Source organism: Rattus norvegicus, chromosome 10 (genome assembly GCF_021556685.1).
Source record: "Rattus norvegicus strain SHRSP/BbbUtx chromosome 10, alternate assembly SHRSP_T2T, whole genome shotgun sequence".
NCBI classification, from domain to species: Eukaryota; Metazoa; Chordata; class Mammalia; order Rodentia; family Muridae; genus Rattus; species Rattus norvegicus.
The window spans coordinates 105,787,538-105,807,964 of NC_141543.1; the positions used below are offsets into that span (position 1 = coordinate 105,787,538).

A 20,427-nucleotide genomic window follows, 5' to 3' on the forward strand; every position below is an offset into this window, starting at 1 on the left:
CACACGCACACACACCATTTGTCCTAAGCTCGTGTGTGCATAGAGCATAAATTTGGAGAACGGTGAGATGGAGTGAATATGAAGGGATATCACGGCACATGATAAAGAACCTCGATTAGAGTAGCTTCTCAGATGAGGAGAGAAGGGAAGGGGTTTTGCAGGTTGGGTAGGCGTTCACTGGGTGGACCCGGAAGGAAGCACACCAGTCACGGCAACTGTGTGCATGTGCGTTTGTGTGTGTGTGTGTGTGTGTGTGTGTGTGTGTGTGTGTGTGTAAAGTCCAGAGGTATAAAGTGGTAAGAGATGATGAGGAAAGAGTAGAGCCTGGTTGGGGACCTCAATGAATATGGGTGTGCATCAAGGACAGTCACCTGGAATAATACTAGAGAAATGCCTATTCCTGACTCCTGGGAAACTTCTGAGTCATCCCAGGAACTAGAGTGGTAACCAAAGGTTCCGTGGAGTCACTGACTGGTGTGAGCAGGGAAGCACACAATCACAAGCACATCTGAGAGGGAGCATTCTGCTTGTGGGCTGGAAAATAGACTGGGGATAAAGCTTTGCACAGGTGAGGCGGAGAAGCACTATAGGATCCCGAGACGGTGACAGGATCCTGAGTCGTCACCATGAGAGTTCAGAAGGTTGGCAGAGATGTGACAAGTTTGTGCTTTGACATTTCAGATTCAAAGTGACCAAGGGCTTTATATAGGAAGGCTATAATGGGTGCATTGTACTGGCCCTGAACCTGAGCTGGTGTGGGCCACGTGGTACGAGGGACTCTATGGTGTCGTTTGATATTTACATCACAGCCTGTTGTGTTTCTCGGGCCTCTAGGAATTGAGCCATAGTCATAGGAGATTAAGCAAGCCATTTAACAGGCTGGGATTACAAAGGAGTTTGGGTGGGGGATCCCTAGAGAGAACCCCCCTCACTTGGAAGCCTGTTGGAACCATGGGGTACGCTCCACCTGAAATAGAAACTTCTTCGCAGAACTGTTCACACAGGAAGTTGGCATAGTGGGGAGAAGCTGAGAGCATCCAAGAAGCTGAGAGTATCCAAGAAGCTAAGAGTATCTCCAAAAATAAGGCCCCTATCTGAGTGGCCTCCAGCCCACGTTTTGCTACAGTGACTTAAGAAAGCACAGAACCATATATGGAGCATAACCTGCCTTTGGCTACTTTGTGGGTTCTTCCCTCTCCCACCCTTCTACACCCATTTTCTACCCTTTCAACCCCTAACACTAGATAGGAGGGGGAAAGATAAGAAGAGAAAGGGGGTGATGTCATCATTCAACTGCTTCCCGCTGATTAGGGGCATCAAGTGTCTTGGGGTGTTTGATCTTGGCCGTCAGGATATCTAATTTCTTCTTTCTTCTTTGTGCATGACTACTTAACAGACCGCACTCAATAGCAACCACCAACAGCCCAACAACAACAATCCCACCTCTCGGGGCCCTAGCATTTATATACCTCTCAAGAGTCCCCAGGATTCCAAATGTCACACCATCGCAGAAACTATCTGTAGCTGAGAAAATCACACCCCCGCTAGAGCACTGGGCAAATCATAGTCAGCTGCTGTGGACAATCTGAAGCAGCCCCATATCCCATACCTGGGATTAAAACAAAAGCATATTCTTATATTTCTGTGGATTTTTAAGAAACCGAAACTACAAAATTGTCACTACAGCAGAGAAAGAACAAGGTGGCATGGTGGCAAAGGCAACCGTGCCGAGGACTTAAGGACAAAGGAGATGGCTAGAAACAGAGCGAGGAGGAAATAGGACTCAAACTTGGTGCCCAGCGATGATAGATCAATGGCAAATAAACAATGGCAGAATGAAGCAATGGATGAATGGCACAGGAGCAGGATGGACCAATGGAGGAATGACTTCAGGGCAGGCTAAAACAATGGACAAATGATCCAAGAACAGGCCAGACCAATGAATGAGTGATCTAACGATAGACTAGACCGATAAACAAATGATCTAAGGATAGACAGGACCAATGAACAAAGGACAAAATGAATGACAGGCTAGACCAATTAATAAATTATTCAAAGACAGACGGTGCCAATGGATGAATTTCTTGAGGATAGGTTAGACCACAGGATGGATGATTCAAGGACAAGCTAGACCAATGGATGAATGACACAAGGCTAGAGTAGCCCAAAGAAATGAATGATCTAAGGAAAGGCTAGATGGATGTATAAATGATCCAAGGATAGGCTGGACCAGTACACAAGCAAGTCAAGGTCAGGCTAGAGCAATGAAGGATGTATCCAAGAACAGGCTAGAGGTGGTAATTCTCAAGCTGCGGGTCAAGACCCCATTAGGGGCCAAATGACTCCTTCACAGGGGTCACCTAAGGCCATCAGAAAACACAAATATTTACATTACCATTCAGAAGAGTAGCAACATTACAGTTATAAAGTAGCAACGAAAAATAAATTTATGCTTGGAGATTACCACACTATGAGGAACTGTATTAAAGGGTCACAGTGTTTGGAAGGCTGAGGACCACTGGGTTACAGTAATGAACAAGAAATCGAGTCCTCCAGAACAGCCCTGCCATCTCCTTGGGTGACAGGGACCAGCTGCCTCTCCTCCTGCTGGCAAACATCCACTTCTATCTGCAATCCTCTCCGGTGATATTTCTGACGCTGTGCAGGTGGCCCTGGCAGGACAGGTCACTCCTTCCTCTCAAGTGGTCGGTCAAGACTGAATTAATCTCATCAGGTTCATTGCCTGACACCCCTAGAAATTGCAAAGCTATTTTTCCCCCTCTCCAGCTGGAATCCCAAGTCCAAGTGCTAAACCCACTTCGAGGGACATTGTCAAAGTCAAGAGGTTCCTGTGTGACCCAGGTGTGCAGCCCAGGGAATAGACTGCGCATGCAGAAGCCGTAATGGCCTGCTATCAGTCTGGAGTGACCCATTTGGGAAGGGAGTGGATGATAGCTAAGCTAGGACAGGGGAGGGAGTTCCAGCTGCTTAAAGCCTTCCAGAATGAGGGTACATTGTTGTAGACGGATCTACGGAGGAAGAAAAGAGGCTATAGGGACAAAGGACCCTGTGATGGGAAAGGGAAGGCCCCTTCTCAATTGGCAGCCTCCCCTGCCATGGCAGAGACTGTGGACCAATTATTCCATCAAGTTAGATATTAGAGAATCCAACTTCATTAGAGTTTCGAGGCGCATGAAACGTTAATCATGGAAACCTTGATATTCTGCAGGAGAGACTCACTCTGGGAAGGAAAAAAAAAACACACTTTCATTTTCCTTTGAGGTTAATAGAAGGCTAATTTGAAAGCACTCGGTTAATGAGAAAGCTAAAAATATACCTGCTGTAGGATCACATGCCACAGCCCAGGCCCGGTGGCTGCAGCCTCCCCCGGGCACACAGAGCATATGAAGTCTGGAAGGAGCAGCCACACATACACAGAGGACCCATAATGGCCATGCCTCTGGTATGTCAGGGACTGTCTACCTTAGCTTCTGCTTAGGTAGAGGTTCAGGCTTGACCTAGAGAGGCCACCGTGTGCTCACCATGAAGAACCCAGGACTGTAGGCAGAGGACTGGGACGCTGGACCATGTTCTCCTTCTTCCCACCATGCCTCATATACAAGACGCAAAGGAAAATGGTGGGACAGTCAAGAAGGCAGATCTCCCCGTGTTAGGGAGACAGGGTTCTGTCAGGGATCCCTTGAAGCTCACCAAGCCACTGGAAGAAAAGTGGTTCTTCCAGTGAAGGAAGGGGAATGGTGTAGTCTGGCATGATCCAGGCCCCAGCTGGACCCATGAGCTCCTCTCTGTATGAGCACATGTGTGTAGTTGTGTATATTAAACTAAAAGAAGAGCTGGTGGTGTGTCTCAGTTGGAACAGTGCTTGCCTGGCGTGGGATCAATTCCCAGTACTGCATAAATCTGGTACGGTGGCTCACACCTGCAATCCTTGGCCTGGAGAGGTGGAGGCAGGTAAATCAGAGGTTCAAGGTCTACAGTTGTGGCATAAAACTCCTCATTGGGAAAAAAAACACATTTGAAAAACAATGCTCTGGAATCAGCACCTTCCCCTCAGTGTCTCATTGCTTGGAGTCCAGATAATGGCTGTGGATTTGAAGCTGTCAAGACCGAGGACTGCCTCAAGTTGTTGCAAAGACCACGAACATCTTCCTGCAGAGCTTGCATGGGTTCAACCCATGGTAATCTCACATCCACTTCGGGGTGTGGCTCCCACCAGGCTGAAAGATATACAGGTTTCTGTCCCCCTATTGCCTAGGTCAGCAAACTGGTGCTACTCCCAAAGTGTCCCATGAGCAGATGGCTGGCATTCCACCCTCCTCACTCTACCTTCCAACCTAGAGCCAACCAGGGAAAGATGGGACCAGGCACAGCCAGCTGCAGGAGGTAGAAGGCAATCATACTCCACAAGGGAACTTGGGGATCCTAAGGAATTTGCTTTCCCTGAACTCATGTTTAGAACTCAGAGGGATGTTGGCCAATCTATGCAACTAGCAACTGTGAAACTATGGACAACTCTCTGTCCCACCCACCCAGCAGGGGACAGAGATGGGGACTGACTTAGGATGTGATAGTTAATCTTGATAGTCAACCTGACAGGATTTAGGTCCTTGAAGGAACAAGCCTCTAGGCACATCTCTAAAGAATTTTCTAGATTAATTGAGATGGGAGGATCCACCATGAATTCAGGTGGCACTGCTCCATGGGCCAGAACCCTGGACTGGAGGCAGGTTACAATAAGCTGACTCAAGCCTTTGTCACCATGTCTTTCCAGCTGTGGTGAACCTCGTTGTACCTTCCTTTCCTAAGTTTCTTTGTTGACTTTTATGCTGTAGCAACAAGAAAGCAGCCAATAACTTGAGGAAGACAGTCAGGGCCAGGATGGAGATTGCGGCTTACAAGTCACTATAAGAACATCTCACCTCTTCCAGGGATGCTTGGAGGACACATGGAGGGGAAAACCAGGAGTCACAGCAGGTGCTAGGCTGCTGGGGGAGGAAAGGAAGAAATGGAGCAGAGAACAGAGGACATCCAAGTTGCTTGGAGTAAGGGTGACTGGTGGGGGTGGGGGGAGTCTACAGGGGTCCAGGGTGACCTTAGACAGATCCTAAGGACCGGACCCATGTAGCCTTAGTAGCCAGCTTCTGAAGCTAAGTGGCCCTATGAGCACACGCTGAGGCCCTTCTGGAGCCCTGCTTATCCTGACTCTTTCATGGAGTCAAGAAAGAGATCTGGGGGAGGAGCTAGAACAGATGGTTTGCTGGGATTGGTGGTCTCCAGGTGGCACTCAGCTGCCTCAAGCCATCAAGGGATGCTTCTGAGGCCTCTAGGTTTGCCCTTCCCTTGGAGGCTGCATGTCCACTGATCCCTGGAACTCCAGCCTCCAGGGGAATAGGTCATGATACAGATCGTAACTCTGTAATGTGCAGCTAATGTTCTGTGCCCAAGTTGTACAGAGGCATCCCTGTGGGCAACAGAGGACAGATCCTAACCCTCCCCTACTACAACTTCCCAGAAATGAGAGAAGAACCCTGGGGCACCTGGAAGGGCCCATCCTTTCTGGGAACCAATCAGGGAGGCAGACTAGGCATCCTGGGCCAGCAGCCAACAAACCCTCCAGGGTTAGTTCCCACTCCGCATCTCTCTCTCCTAGTAGCTCACATATTTAAATTCCCTCCAGACCGCATTCTGTTCTCCCTACAAAAGATCCTACAGAGGTGTCTTAGTTACGGTTTCCACTGCTGTGAAGAGACACCATGACCAAGGCAACTCTTATGAGGCAAACATTTAATTGGGGCTGATTTACGGGTTCAGCCCATTACCGTCATAGCAGGAAGCATGGCAGCATGCAGGCAGACATGGTGCTGGAGGAGCTAAGAGTCTGCATCTTGATCCAAAGGCAGTGAGGAAAAGGGTCTCAAAGCCCACCTCCACAGTGACACGCTTCGTCCAACAAGGCCACACCTACTCCAACAAGGCCACTCTTCCTAATAGTGACACTTGCTGGGCCAAGTATATTCAAACCACCACAAGGATTTCTTCACAGAGTGAAGAAAAGTTGTCTCTCAGAGATACCACACTTCCCAGATGGGAGTGAACACTCTCCTGACTCATTATAGGTTTTCTACCTCTCTGCCAAGACCCTGAGGAAAGTCAGTCCAGCTCTGGGAAGTTCTGTGTCCTCCTCTGGGAGAGATGAAGGCAGTTCCCGTTTCCCAGGGATGCATGGGATTCCTGTGCAGGCAGAAGGCCCAGTACTGTGGTTCAGCATGGCTGTTCTCCACTGGCACTCACCAAGAGGATGTGACTCCCTCCGGGTATGCTCACAGAGATTGTTCGCAGGAACTGGCTCCTAAAACTTGGAGGGGAGAGCTGGCAGACTGGAGATGAAGAAGATGCAGTTCCAAAGCAAAGGCCTTGGATGGGGAAATTGCTCCTTTCTCGGAGGAAGCCAGTCTTTGTTCCAGCCTTCATTTGATTGCTTGTGCACAAGCCTCACTGCTTTGCAAAGCATGGAACGGTGCAGACCTCCCACCCTACCCTGAGATCTGAATAACCCGGGCCAAGACTGATCAGCAGAGGACAAAAGAGCAGGGACCATGGACGCTCTGAAGCATTTCACAGAGGCAGAAGTTTTTTCTGGGATTAATCTCATTTAAGAAGAGGTGGAAGAGGAGAAAAGAAAAGAAAGAAAAGGGAAGGAAAGGGAGAGGGAAGGGAAGGGAAGGGAGAGGGAAAGGAAGGGAAGGGAAGGGAAGGGAGAGGGAAGGGAAGGGAAGGGAAGGGAAGGGAAGGGAAGGGAAGGGAAGGGAAGGGAAGGGAAGGGAAGGGAAGGGAAGGGAAGGGAAGGGAAGGAAAGGGAAGGGAAGGGAAGGGAAGGGAAGGGAAAAGACACCTAGGGCTGGAGAGGTGGCTCAGAGGTTAAAAGCACTGGCTGCTCTTGCACAGGACCTGGTTTTGCTTCCTAGCACCCATGTGGCGGCTCAGAACCATTTGCTGCACAGTTATAAGAGGACCAGAGTTCAAATCCCACAGAACAAGCTGGGCATCTCACAGACACCTGCAAATCCAGTTCCAAGGGATGCAACGACCTCTTCTGGTGTCCATATGTATACACACACACACACACACACACACACATGCACACACACATGCACGCACATGCGCACTCAGGCACACATATAAAAATAAATCTTTTAAAATCCTCCACAGAAACATCCAGAATGATATATGACCAAAGTCTGGGCACTGTGTTCCAACCACACTGGCAGAAAATATTAACCGTCACAGTGTCCGATACTACCCCACATCCTGATGACCGTATCCATGAGTCTTTGTCATGGGGTGTGGGGCCTATAGCTAGTGAGTGTGCATGGTGGAAACACAGGGAAGCGGATGGCATATAATTAGATGTCAAGGGACTAATGGTTTGGGATGTCCTTAGTGGGGAGAGCCAAGCTAGGACAAGAGGTGCCACTTTGTGCATTCATCAAAAGCCCGCATAGAGAGAGAAACAACTGGATTCAAATCACGACTCTTGGAGATGACTTAGGAAGAGCAAGGGTCTTCCCTGAGACTCAGGAGACTTGGTGAGTCAGGAGACTGGCTGACCACAGAGCCATGCTCAGCCGCTGGAGAAGGAAATACATTCTTGGCTGCCTGAGCTGCCTTCCCCTCCCAACCTTACCGCCGCGACTCAAGGAGCACGTCCGATGTGGAGGAGAAACTTAATTAGGATTGGAAAAAATGTGAATTCCAAGGCTTATTAAATTCATGATATTTTTACTTACCATGTACCCAGAAATATATTTAGCAAAGCAATTTACACCATCGCTGGCTGATGGATTGTGGTTTTTCTAAGTTGGGTTTTAAGATGTAAATGGGCTCTAATCTGAGCTGGACTGGGAGGCAGGAAAGCTCCCCTATAAAGACTGGTCCCTCTGCCCTCCCACCCCTGGCCTCTCAGGGAATCTTCTCAGGGTAGACAAGTGGCTCTGGGCTCCCACATCTGCTGAGGCTCTTTGAGAATCCCCGGTGGAAAGAGGGGTGGTGCAGGAAGCCCAGAGGCAACAGAACTCATGCTGATCACCATTTATAGAGGACTTACCTCTACTGAGTTCAAACAGGGTCCCCATTTCCTCAAGAAGGCTCCCCCAACAGTGTTAAGGTAAGGATGCTCCAGGCACCCTGTCTGTCAGTGCTGATGCCCTCTCAGGTTCTGTCTGTCCTGCTCTGGGCCTCAGGACCCTCCCTGCAAGGTGTTAAGTGCAAGACTAAGTTTGCAGTTAGAGTAGCAGTGAGACAATGAAAAAGCAAACTAGCTGTCCAGGATCAAATAGCTAACATCGGGATTCTACAGCAGGAACGGACACTAATATTCTTAACAGCAGGCGGGGTAGACCTGGCCTCTTCCCGGGTCTTCTGCTTCTATAGCCTTCTATGTTTAAGCATGGTGGAGAGGCAGTTCATGAGCTGTTGTTAGACCTCACCTCATAGATCCTGAGGGAGCCCAGGCAAGTACCGAACAGCAGAGACCCCACCAGGTCCTGGCATCCCCCAGGCAGGCCAGCAGCAACCCCCAGCCCAGCTCCTGCCTTCTGGCTTCGGTTTGTGTCTGACTCCCCACTGGGGCGCCTTTGTCTGGAACAAAAGCTCACTGGCGGAAAGACAAGCTGCTAGGATGGAAATTTTATTTACTGAAATAACTTGCCTGTAAGCTGGATTTTAAATGTAAAGTTGAGCAGAGGCCCCGCCCACCCGGAGGAAACCATCCCACATTCCAAGCTCCAAGGCAGAGCTAGATTGGGGTGCTCAGGAGCCTCCTGCATGGGGATTCCCACTTCCCAACCCACTAGGGACCCTAACTGAAGTGCTGAGAACCTAGAGTCCTTTCCTTCCTTCAGTTCCTCACCTGTTCCTTCCCCCTCGTGACTTCCAGAGCCCTGTACTTCAAATTGTCATCTCCACCAGGAAGCCACCCTGATCCCTAAGTAGAATGACTCTGTTTTCCAGACCCACGCTAATGCCCTTCTTAATTCTGTGGTCTGGTAAGTGTAAACACATCTACAGCTCACAGCCTCGACATCAGGCACCAGAAGCTTCCAGAAGCCAGAAACCTTTGACTGTCTCTGTGTAGGTAGGGAGTGAATGTGCATGGCAGTGTGCATATGCACATATGTGTGTTCACGTGTGCTTATGTACATGTGTGTGCCAGTGTGCATTTACATGTGTGTGCCAGTGTGCATATGCACATATGTTTGTGTCAGTGTGCATATGCACATGTGTTCCAGTGTGCATTTACATGTGTGTGTGCCAGTGTATGTATGCACCTATGTTTGTGCCAGTGTACATATGCACATATGTGTGTACCAGTGTGCATGTGTGTGTGCCAGTGTGCCTATGCACATGTATGTATACCAGTATGCATATGAATGTGGGAGCCAGAGGTTGGCATCAGGTGTCTTTCTCAATTGCTCTCCACCTTAGTTTTTGAGAAACGCTCTCTCACAGAACAGGGAACTCATAGATTCCATTAGCCTGGCTGGCCAGTGAGCCCTTTAGGGATCTACCTGTTTCCATTTCCCAGGACTTGGGTGCTAGACTTGTGCCGCAGCCCCTTGCTTTTGTGTGGGTCCTGGAAACTCACGCTCACGTCCTTACATTGTGCCGGCTCCTCAGCCTCACACCCTTTGTCTTATGCTTGCTTGGCCCTCTCTCCTATTTATCTCTGCTGCTTGGTTTGCTCAGAGTGTTCCATGGCTACCCTGGGAACGCTTGTTGACTAGGAGGTATACATAATCTTGAAGGGTATTTTTTTTAAATAATTTCAAGTGAGAAGAAAATCTTTTGTTAAAACCTACCGTCTAAGTAAGATTTGGACACTTGGGAGGGTGGGTATTGGCTAAGGAGACGCCGTGAAGGCAGAACCAACAGGCCAACTTCTTCTGTCATCCAACCCCCACCTGCCCCTAGCGCAACCTCACAGCCAGGTCACCCACAGCTCATGCTTCTGGACGTGACAGCAGCATCCAGTGGGAGCGAGGAAATAGCTCCCGAAAAAGGGCCACTTACTGTCCCGAGATCTTCTTAGAGACCCCATCCGAGCTGCACAAAGCCTGAGAAGGAATCCACAAGCATTATATTGACCTAGAGTTAGGGCCTCGGAGCAACATCTATCTCTCCTCCCAGTGACAGACAAAGGGGCGATTTCGCCAAAGTTCTCTCTAGGGAGCCAGTGAGTTTACTGTGCTCCCTCACAGAGCATAGGTAAGGGGCTCCTCACAGGGATGTGGGTGCTCCTCCTGCCCACTAGGCAACACCTCGAAAGCCTCTATCCCCAGCAGTGATGAGGATGCACCCTCGCTTGGCCCCCAATCCTAATCCTTTCTATATATTTTAGCCCCTTTCCAAGACCACAGCAGTTAGAACAGAGTTGGATACAACTCGGGTGAGGGGTTTGAGACCCTCCTCAGCCTTCCGCAAAGAGACATACACAGTCCCCAGGCCCAGCTGGGATGGTCCTCTTGCAAGAGGGTGCAACTGAGCCTGCCAGGTGGTTGTTTGCCTCAGAAGACAGTCACTCGCAACACCCAGCCATAGACTGGAGGGCCAAACTCAGTAGTTCCCTAGTGAGAGCCACCTATGGGGAGGACTAGGAAAGAGGTTCTCCTCACACAGCCTACATCCGACTCCCTGAGCTGCCCTACTTGGGCGCCATGGAGAAATTATGGTCACCGCTTTGGCTTCCCCAGGTGGCCCAATGTCAGCCACAAGAGCCTTGGATGGAGACTAAGATTTCAACTGTAAGCTTTCTCCTTGCTCTGGGCATCTTCTTCTACTTCTGGTCACAGGATCTCTCACTGAACCTAGGGTTCCTCACTTCAAGTTCCTCTCTGGAAAGGCCAGCACACACCCCTGCCCCCACAGCATCTGCCTGTTTGTACTCCTAGAGTGGAGGATACAGACATGCACAGACACACCAGGCATATTACAAGGTGCTGGGGATTTGAACTCAGGTCCTCGGGTTTGCATAGCAAGCACTCCTACCCACAGAACCAGCTCCCCAGGCCCTAGCACAGTATTCTAAATCTTTTCTCGCACAACTGAAGTTGCCCAGTCTTTCTTGCCTCACTTCCTATTTGGGTTTGGTTTATGGGTTGAAGTCTGACCATCTGCACCCCCTGCCCAGGAGAGTGCCCAGCTCAGGAGGGAAAGAAAGATAAACACATGCGTTACAGAGTTAGCAAATTAGCGAGGCACTCGGGACGGGACGCAGCGGAATTGATTACATAGTCGAAGCATCTGAAGGCTGAAGGTCATAAAACCATCACTGATGTCAAACTCCTATTTTTGAATAAACAAGGTCACCTCCTGCGTCCTCCTCAGTAAGCCCACCTGGCCTGGGACTGTGACATTCTACAGAGCGGGCTGTCAGAATCCCACGGTAGCCTGTGCCTCCTCCATGTCAGACCCTCCGCCCTCCGCCATATGGATCCCTTAATAAGCTCGTCAACATGCCTTAGCACACCCCAGGAGTCGGCGCACAGGCAGGCTAATGCAGGATAGAACACACCAAGGTCAAGGGCTGGAGGCCAGCTAAGAGAGCCTTGGAGGCAAGTCATGCATTCAAAAGAAGGGAGACCTATCCGGGTTTTCTTGTCCCTTTCCACAATCATTTTCAACCAAAGATCAACTTATCTCCCCTCTGTATCCCTTGGTGTGGAGACACTTTTGTCATGCCTGGGGAGAGTGGGTGCCACCAGCATCTGAGGGAGGGCAGTGCTGTCACGCAGCATCCCATAGTCACAGAGTGACCTCACCACAGAAAAGGAGCAGGCCACAGGGCTGGCGGCTCTCCTTAAATCTCATTTATTTGGTCATAGTAGTAGCACATGTGCAGACCCTTCCAGACACACCGTGCCTATTCTTGTCCATCCCAAAGCCTAAGCCCACAGCGCTGGGATCAAAAGAACCCAGTGGGTGGAGTGTGGGAGGGGCAGGGACTTGGGGTGTGGGCGGAGCGGTGCCAATTTGGTGTGGAATAACACTTCATTCATGATCTTGGAGAGTGGCTTTAAAACACACATACACACACACACACACACACACACACACACGAAATTTTTTCTTGGGATTTCAAGAATTACTGTGGAAGCTCTTCACAAGCTAGTTCACCTCCCCTCTTCCCCTCTGCTGGGCTGAGGCTAAAGAGTAATAGAAGGACCCTCATTTTTTGTTGTTTGTGTGAGTAGAAGCTGGGCTCTCTGCTGACAATTAGACAGCCTTGGCTTTTAGAAGCCAGCAGATATGGACATAACACACACGCACTCACACACACACACACTCGCACACACATACACACACAGTCATACATACTGACATATACACATACACACTCACACATACACTCACACACATACACTCATATACACATACACTCACATACACTCACACACTCACACACATACACACAATCACACTCACACACACATACACTCACACACATACACACACTCAAACATGCATACACTCACACACATATACTCATACATATACACACATATACACACTCACACACATTCACACACTCACACATACACACACACACACACACACACACACACACACATACACACACACATACATACCAAGGAAATCTGGGTCCCAGGCCTACCTCACCTTCTCCCAGCCATGCTTTCAAAGCTTCTCTTTTCGTTTTAAAAAGTAGGAGTTCAGGTAAGTGAAAACCAAACTGAAAAGCAAGGGTATTTCCCAGGATGCCCAGCTTGCTCCAGTGCCACACTGGGAAGTAGACAGAGGCAAATTATAGTCGTGTTCAACAGTAGTCACCCCAGCGGTAAATCTCAGAGGACCCGAGGCTTCCACACAGCTGTGAAGTTCTGCAGGCCCTCTCCAAGCGCCTGAAAGTGCATGGCCGTGTCACAGTAAACGTTTATTCGCGTGTGAATTTGACAGCAGTGGCACATGCATGGATTGATGTTCCCTAAGATTTTTGCCCCCACCATTTGGAAAACTGAAAACCGTCTCAGCTCACAGGGAAACAGAGGGCAGGCTGTCTTTAGGCTCCCGGGCTTTGATATTATTATTTAAAGACAAACACACAAAAATACATGATCTCTTGTAGCCAAGGCTGACCTCAGACTTACTATGTAGCCAAGGATGACCTTGAATTCCTGATCCTCCCCCTTCTACCTCCCAAGTGCTGGGATTGCAGACATGCACCACTCTGCCCAGTTTATGCAATGTCAGAGATCAAACCCAGAGCTTCATGCGTGCTAGGCTCTTACTCCATGAGCCAGCCACATCCCCTCTGTGGTATTCTGACCCCTCCTCTAAGGAGCTGTGATTTTTGCTGGAACCCATGGCATCATCCCACCTCATGCCCTCACCTCCCTCTTAAGAAAGAAACTTCAGGTACCCAGACGATGCCTGTTCCCTGAGCCAAAAGGTTTAGATGAATGAATAATATTCTGCCTTCCTGGGGGCTTTCCGGGGTGCCTTGCCCTCCCAAAGCCTGAACACCGATGGGAGTGGGTAACCAGAGGTCAAAGGATCCATCCAGTGCCCCTGCCTCGGGGCTCCTAAGTTTGAGGATAACATCAAAGAAGTTTTGCATAAGCTACAGTGGAGCCTGCACCCTCTCTCCTGCAGAGAGCTGGAGAAGCCTCCTTATCAGAGAGAGCCCTGCTAAGCACGAGGCTGAGCGCTTGGTGAGTGGCTTTGGATTCATGCTTTGTAAATTTAACTCAGAGGCCATGAGGGTTTACCTTTCATACTGTGGCAGAGGCAAATGAGGAGCCCCAGGAAGGAAGACAAAAGGAACTCAGAGAGAATGACAGAGCCGCCCAAGGTCTGGGAAAGTGTAAGTGTCTAAGCAATCTGCACAGATGGCTGGCAGGGCACAGTTATCTGCTCCCCTGCCTGTTTGAATATGCGTGTTCTAGAAGCCTGAGGAATAGTCGGAGGCCTTGGGGCTTAGAGAAGACTTGGCTGGACCTGAAAAAGAAGTCAGCCTGTGGGGATGACAACTTTGGAATCACCTGGAAACAGGCGGGCGCGTGCCTGCAGACACACTTTCATTCATTCATCAAATATTTATTTCCTGCTTATTATGTTCCAAGTACAAGGCTAGACACTGAGAGAATGGAGCTTCGAGGAGCCCCAGGAGAGAGGAAGGCTGGCATATACACAGGATCGGAAGCTGTCCTGGGAGTAAGGAACGTCAGGGCAGGGGCGAAATTAGAACGGGGGTGGGGGTGGGGTGCCTGGCACAGCAACAGTGCACTTTTGCAGAAGCCTGGCTACCTGTTGCCTGAGTAAACCTGTCAGGCACCTACTGAGTGGAGAAAGATGCTCACTGGTCTCACCTCCAATGAAGCCCTGGAAAGAGGACAGCCTGGAATCCCCAGGTCTATGTAAACACTCAGAACTTCACCCAGAGCTTCTACCTCCTCCCTGGAAGTGTCCCCCCCACCTTCCTCATCCTACCCTGATGGAGTCCACTGCTGGGGAAAGGTAGCAGCCACAGGCAGGACTGGAATGGGGGTCGTGGGGGGAGGTACAGAGAGGGAAACTAGATCACAGATACAGCCGCTCTACTCTCCGCCCAGGCAGCGCCCGGGTCCCTGGCACATGATGGTTTCATGTTTCCGAGGAGGAAGAGAACAAACGCGGTAGATAATTGTAGTGGAACGGCTGATAAGTAACGTTTGGTCTCCCTTTTACAACCATTCCCTAGGGCCCCATTATGGTAATTTTTCTTCTATAACTGGCAAATTGTATAACGAGTCAGATGATAAACCAGCAAGCAAGGCAGAAATTTGCATTTTAATACATCTGCCAGTGCCATCCCCCACTTCAATCTCTGAGGGGTCAGCACCCCTCTGATCCTGGGTCCCCTGGCACCATGCCCTCCCAATCCTCCCCGAGCTCTCAGCGAGCGACGCCACAGCACTCAATAAATATAACATTTCAAATGGAAGCCCGGAATCTGCTTTCTCGGATATTATGGAAAGTAAACACACAGCCAGGCCCTCCCCAGCTTCATCGCTTATTGAAGGCTTGCCCGGGATCCTACACTGTGCCTCAGTTTCCTTCTCTGCCAAATGCATTATTCTAATTCTTATAACAGGTTCTACTTTTATGTTTTAATTCTCCCCCCCCTTCCGAGTGCCACAGAGGTGGCTCAGGGATTAAGAGTGCTTGCGTCATTCTTGGAGGACCCAGGCTCCGTTTCGAACCCCCACACCAGGCAACTTACCACCGTCTGTAACTCCAACTGCAGGGATCTCATGCCCTCTAGCTTCCATGGGCACTTGCGTGTACACAGTGCACCCAGACTCCCACCATTGCACACACGCAGGCACATAAAATTTTTAAAAATTGATAATTTCTTAAGACTTTCTTCCCCGTGTGTACAAAGTGTACATGTTCGCGTGTGAGTGTGTGCTTGCATGCATATGTGTGCATGTGCTTGCATGTGTGTGTGCTTGCATGTATGTGTGTGTACATGTGCATGTGTGTATGCATGTGAATATGTGTGCACGTGTGCATGTGTGTGCATGTGTGCATGTGGGTGCATGTGTATGCATGTATTGGGAAGGTCAGGTCAACTTAATCTTTCTCCAACTTGTATTGCTTTTAGAGGCAGGGTCTCTCATTGAGCCTGAAGCTCATCACTTCAGCCAGCACGGCTGGCTCTTAGCCCTAGGAATCCTCTTGTCTCTGCCTCCCCAGGGTCAAAAGTGCAGATGCTGACCACATCACCAGCTTTTAGGTACGGGTGCTGAGGATTTGCACTGAGCCCTCTCCCCAAGCCCTATGCTAGGTTTGTTAATGCCCGGTGGATAGCATTTGGAATCATTATCATTATAACAAATATTATACTATTATTAATATTTATTGGTAAATTGACAAGTATTTCTACATCTTATTAATGGACATTAATATTAATTATTAATAAATATTAATGCTATTAATTGTTGGTAAATATTAATGATCCAGCAGTGGTGGTGATGGTTATAACTACCACTGATAAATAGTTAATATCATTGACAATACATGGTGGTGGTGCTAAGGATGATGGGAAGACTCCTGGGTCCATGGGGCTGTGATTCTACGTGATCCTAGTCAAGACTTGTAATGATGTCTGTCCCTGCTTCTCACACATCTGTCCGCACTGACGCCACCACTTTCCCAGGGTACTTACCACACTGCCTTTCCCTTCAGACCTCAGGACTCCTGGAAGGGATTGGGAAACACAGTAAGACAGGACACACACGCACACACACACACACACACACACACACACACACACAGAGTCCCAAGACTATCCCATTCACCACCCTGGCCAAACCCAGTTTCAGTAATTCTAGAACCTTCCACCCATGTGACCTGGTAGAAAGAGTATCAATCTGAATCACGGGCTTGGCCTCGAAGTTCTGTGGTACCTCCTGTGCCATCAGGAAATCAAGTTCGCTTCCCATCTGTGGTGGGGAGCAGAATGGTGTCCACTCTGCAGGATGGTGAAGGGTTAACAGAGGCTGTGCCTGGCACCCCGCAGATACCAGTTGAACCTGCCAGTTGCTGACTGCAGAGGATGGCACTTGCAGCCCAGCCAACTTCTCCAAGGTGGTTCCATTTGGCAGGGACGGCCTGTCCTTTCGTGCTCGCAAGAGAAACTGAGTGTGATCCAGGAAAGCCTGCCAAAACCCTGGGATTATTATCTTAGCCCCAGGAGTGTAGTCTCTGGGGATTGGCATGCCCTGTTGTTTGAATTTATTAGGCTTGGGCCCCTCCATGGGCCGTCGGAGGGGGAGAAGCGCTGTTGTCACAACGAAGCTTTGTGGGAGTTATTTTTAGAACATCTCCAACTCTTTGGGCTCATCAGAGGTTCCAAATCAGAGCAGGAAATTGGTTTGTTTTTGCAATGTGATGAGGTTTCTCAGTCCATCTCCCCGAGCTGGGATAGTGGCTGCTTTTCCTACACAAAATGAATCACAGCCTGTGATGTAGACGTGGGTAGTGGGACCGGAGTTTAGGCCATTCAAGGAGAGTATACTGACCACCTGTTATGTGCCAGATCTGATCTAGACACAACTTTCCACTTGTGTGGGAATTATGTTCCAATGTGGGGGACACCGAGGAGTAGAAGCACAAGAAGCAGGCGGTTTGCATGGTGAAGGTGGGTGTTGGGAGAACACAGTGGGACTGCGGCGAGGGAACATGCAGGGTAGATTGTAGGTTTCAGCTTTCCAGATCCGTCCTTTAACAGAGAATCCGACATCTTGGCTCTTTGCAAATGTCTCTCCCACTCACTCCACGTGGCTCATTTTGGGCCAATAGTATGTGTGGCTCCATGATGCAATAAAGACTTTGCATGTGTTCCTGAGGCTGGAAGAGGCCTTGAACCTCTGCCACAGATGGCTGATTAGCACACCAGATGTCTCAGTTACCTTTCTGTTGCTATGACAAAACACCACAGCCAAGGAAAAATTTTTTAAAAAACATTTAATTTGGGGGTCCTTGGGTCCAGAAGGTCAGAGTCCATGATCACCATGGCAGGAAGCATGAAAGAAGCCGGCAGACAGGCGAGGCCGTGGAGCGGCAGCTGAGGGCTTACATCTGATGCACAAGCGTGAGGCAGAGGGAGAGCTAATGGGGAATGGTGTGGGCTTCCGGCAAGGTCGTTCACACCTTCTAATCCTTCCCAAACAATGTCACAAACTGGGAGCCAAGCATCTGAATATAGGAGCCTAGGAGAGCCATTCATAATCAAACCACAGCACCAGGTGTGCAAACACACAAGAGCGGACATAACTAACATGTCATCCTGCGATGTAACCTGAACCACCCCAGGCCTGCCAATTTGAGCCACCTCCAAACTGGAAAGCACAGTCATGCCCTAAGATGCTATATAGGGCGCCATAATGAATTCCCACAAACCTAGTAGACACACACACACACACACACACACACACACACACACACACACATAAACACACAAAGACACAAATAGACACACACACATACACATAAACACACACATGCAAACACACACAGAGACACATATAGACACACATACACACACATAAACACACACACATAAACACACACAGAGAGACACATATAGACACACATACACACACACAAACACACACACGCAAACACACACAAAGACACATATAGACACACACACGCAAACACACACAAAGACACATATTGACACACACACACAAACACACACACATAAACACACATATGCAAACACACACAAAGACACATATAGACACACATACATACACACACACACACATACACACACACATCCTGAGCAAGGATACTGTCCTTGCTCTCTCTCTTTTCTACCAAGTTGGCCTGAGCTTAACCCTCTCTGGCTAGGTCTTTGAACACAGGGTCTAGGACAGGGCAAAACAACATGGTAGAAGCACTTGGCCCCCAAGGAGACACAATAAACAGAGAGACAATCGCCCTACAAGCATAGGGTAAGAGAGAAAGGCACTTAGTTATTTAAACCAGTGAGCCAAGGCTCCCCCAACCGCAGTGTATCGGCACAGTCTTTTATCCTAAGAAAAAGAGTGTACTACAAAGCGAATGGCTGATGAGTGCAAGATCCCCCTTCCCCTGAAGCGTGTGGAAACTCTCGAGCAGTCAGTTTTACCAGATAAATCCTGAAAGATTGCTTAGAAGAGACCGTGTGGCCTTAACTTCTGATGTTTGTAAGTACAAAGGTTGGTTGTTAGGACGCAGAGGGCAGAGGATGGGCCGAGAGGTAGAAAACCAAGCAACAATGAGTGAAAAGTCATGCTCTGACTGGAGTCTGGGAAGATCAAGATCCGTGTGGAAAGATGGACTATGAGAGCCAAGATGGCCGCAGCATAGGATTCTTCACCAGTTGGGCTGGATTGCAGAGCGGGGAGTTTTCAGTTCACCGGGAAGGAGCTGGGAGGCAGTGAAAGACATCTGGCTGGTCCCCGACCTGCATGCTACCTCCCGATAGCATCGCACAGTAACCGACCTGGAAAGACCGTTGACGGATTGATAACTCAGAAGATGGAATCTCTCTTCCCTTTGCCACTCCCCAAAAAGATGCTCCCAACCTCAACAGCGAGGCAAAGACGAATGACCTTCATGTGGTGACATGAATTCCCCCAAACGTCACCAAGTTGGGTTTCTTATCATTCAATGAACGTTCGAAGCGCCGGGTGCGGTGCGGCCATAAAGGCGAGTGAGCTATGACTCCTGTCGTTAAGGAGTTTGCCAAGTCGGAGATGATATAAGGGATGCAGGTGGGAAAACAGGATGAGGAAGGGAAATTGATGGAGCCCATGACAGAGTAGAGAGAGCGTTCTGAGAATCCCAGGGGTGATTGGGAAGGAAGGTGGACAGGCGATGGGGAGGGTGTGGCTTTTGAGTTGACTCTCAGAAGAGGCAGCTATGACTTCATTGCTAACAGGGTTGAGAGCGGGTGTATTATTCTCACAAGTCCCTCTACTTGCGTCCGCTCTTCGAGTTCAGTGTGTCTGGTCTCAGCTAGTTGGGGACACAGTCACGGGCGCACACCTGTGGTCTCCTAGGGACAAACAACTGGGAAGGAGATGCAGATAGCCCTTGGTACCTGCTCATTTACCTGCTGTAAAGATGTCTACCCTTCTCCACCCCACCCTCCACCCTCCAGTCCTACCCAGGCCTCTCCACATGTGCCCAAGACAGCCTTCTTTATAACATCACCCCTGTGCCCCTACCTCTCTTAGCTGGAGAGTGGGAGTGCAGCTCAGAAAACCAGAACTACCACAAACTGTCTAACACCAAACTTTCGGGTACAGGAATCCTCAGAGAATGACCAGGGCCTCTCAAGTTCATGACCTGGGAGGATATTGAGGGCATTAGAAGACTCCTTGGTTTCTCCTGAACAATGGGAAGAACTGAAGGCTGGGAGGGAGTCGCCTTGGCCAAACCCTGAGCTCCAATGGACCCTGTGGGGTGGGGGACACCTCTCGAACACCTGTCTCAAAAGAGACCAAACTGTTCTCTCCACAAATCCAACCAAGGAGATGTTAATAACAACTTCCCCCGGGGTGGAGGGTAGGGGGACACACTGAATAATTGACATTCTTGAGAGCTTTGCAGAGAGACATGATGTTCTTTGCTGTGTGTGGGAAAGGTTAATAAACACTGGTGACGTTAGGCAGCTGCTGAGGACTTGCAGGGAGTGGTGACACTTCCCAGAGAAATACCTATGCTTGGGTTTATGCCCAAGGCCAATGCACACTATAGAGTTAACTCTCCCTGTTCCTGCCTGTAGATCACTAGCGCCAGTAGACACACCAGGGACAGCTAAGGACAGGCATAACCTAAGTCAGAAGACTG

At 49.4% G+C, this 20,427-nt stretch overlaps 1 long non-coding RNA gene across 9 annotated transcripts in view; it reads right to left on the reverse strand.

Moving 5' to 3' along the window:
* Window positions 1-20,427, reverse strand: part of LOC148003170 (uncharacterized) — a 70,345-nt gene that overhangs the window by 36,636 nt on the left and 13,282 nt on the right. For 3 of the 9 annotated variants that reach the window (XR_015631338.1, XR_015631341.1, XR_015631343.1), the window contains exons 2-3: window positions 16,432-19,075; window positions 16,247-16,278 (exon numbers count right to left, since the gene is read on the reverse strand). This is a non-coding gene — a long non-coding RNA (uncharacterized LOC148003170). The other 6 variants (XR_015631340.1, XR_015631339.1, XR_015631337.1 and 3 more) reach the window with 5 other exon arrangements.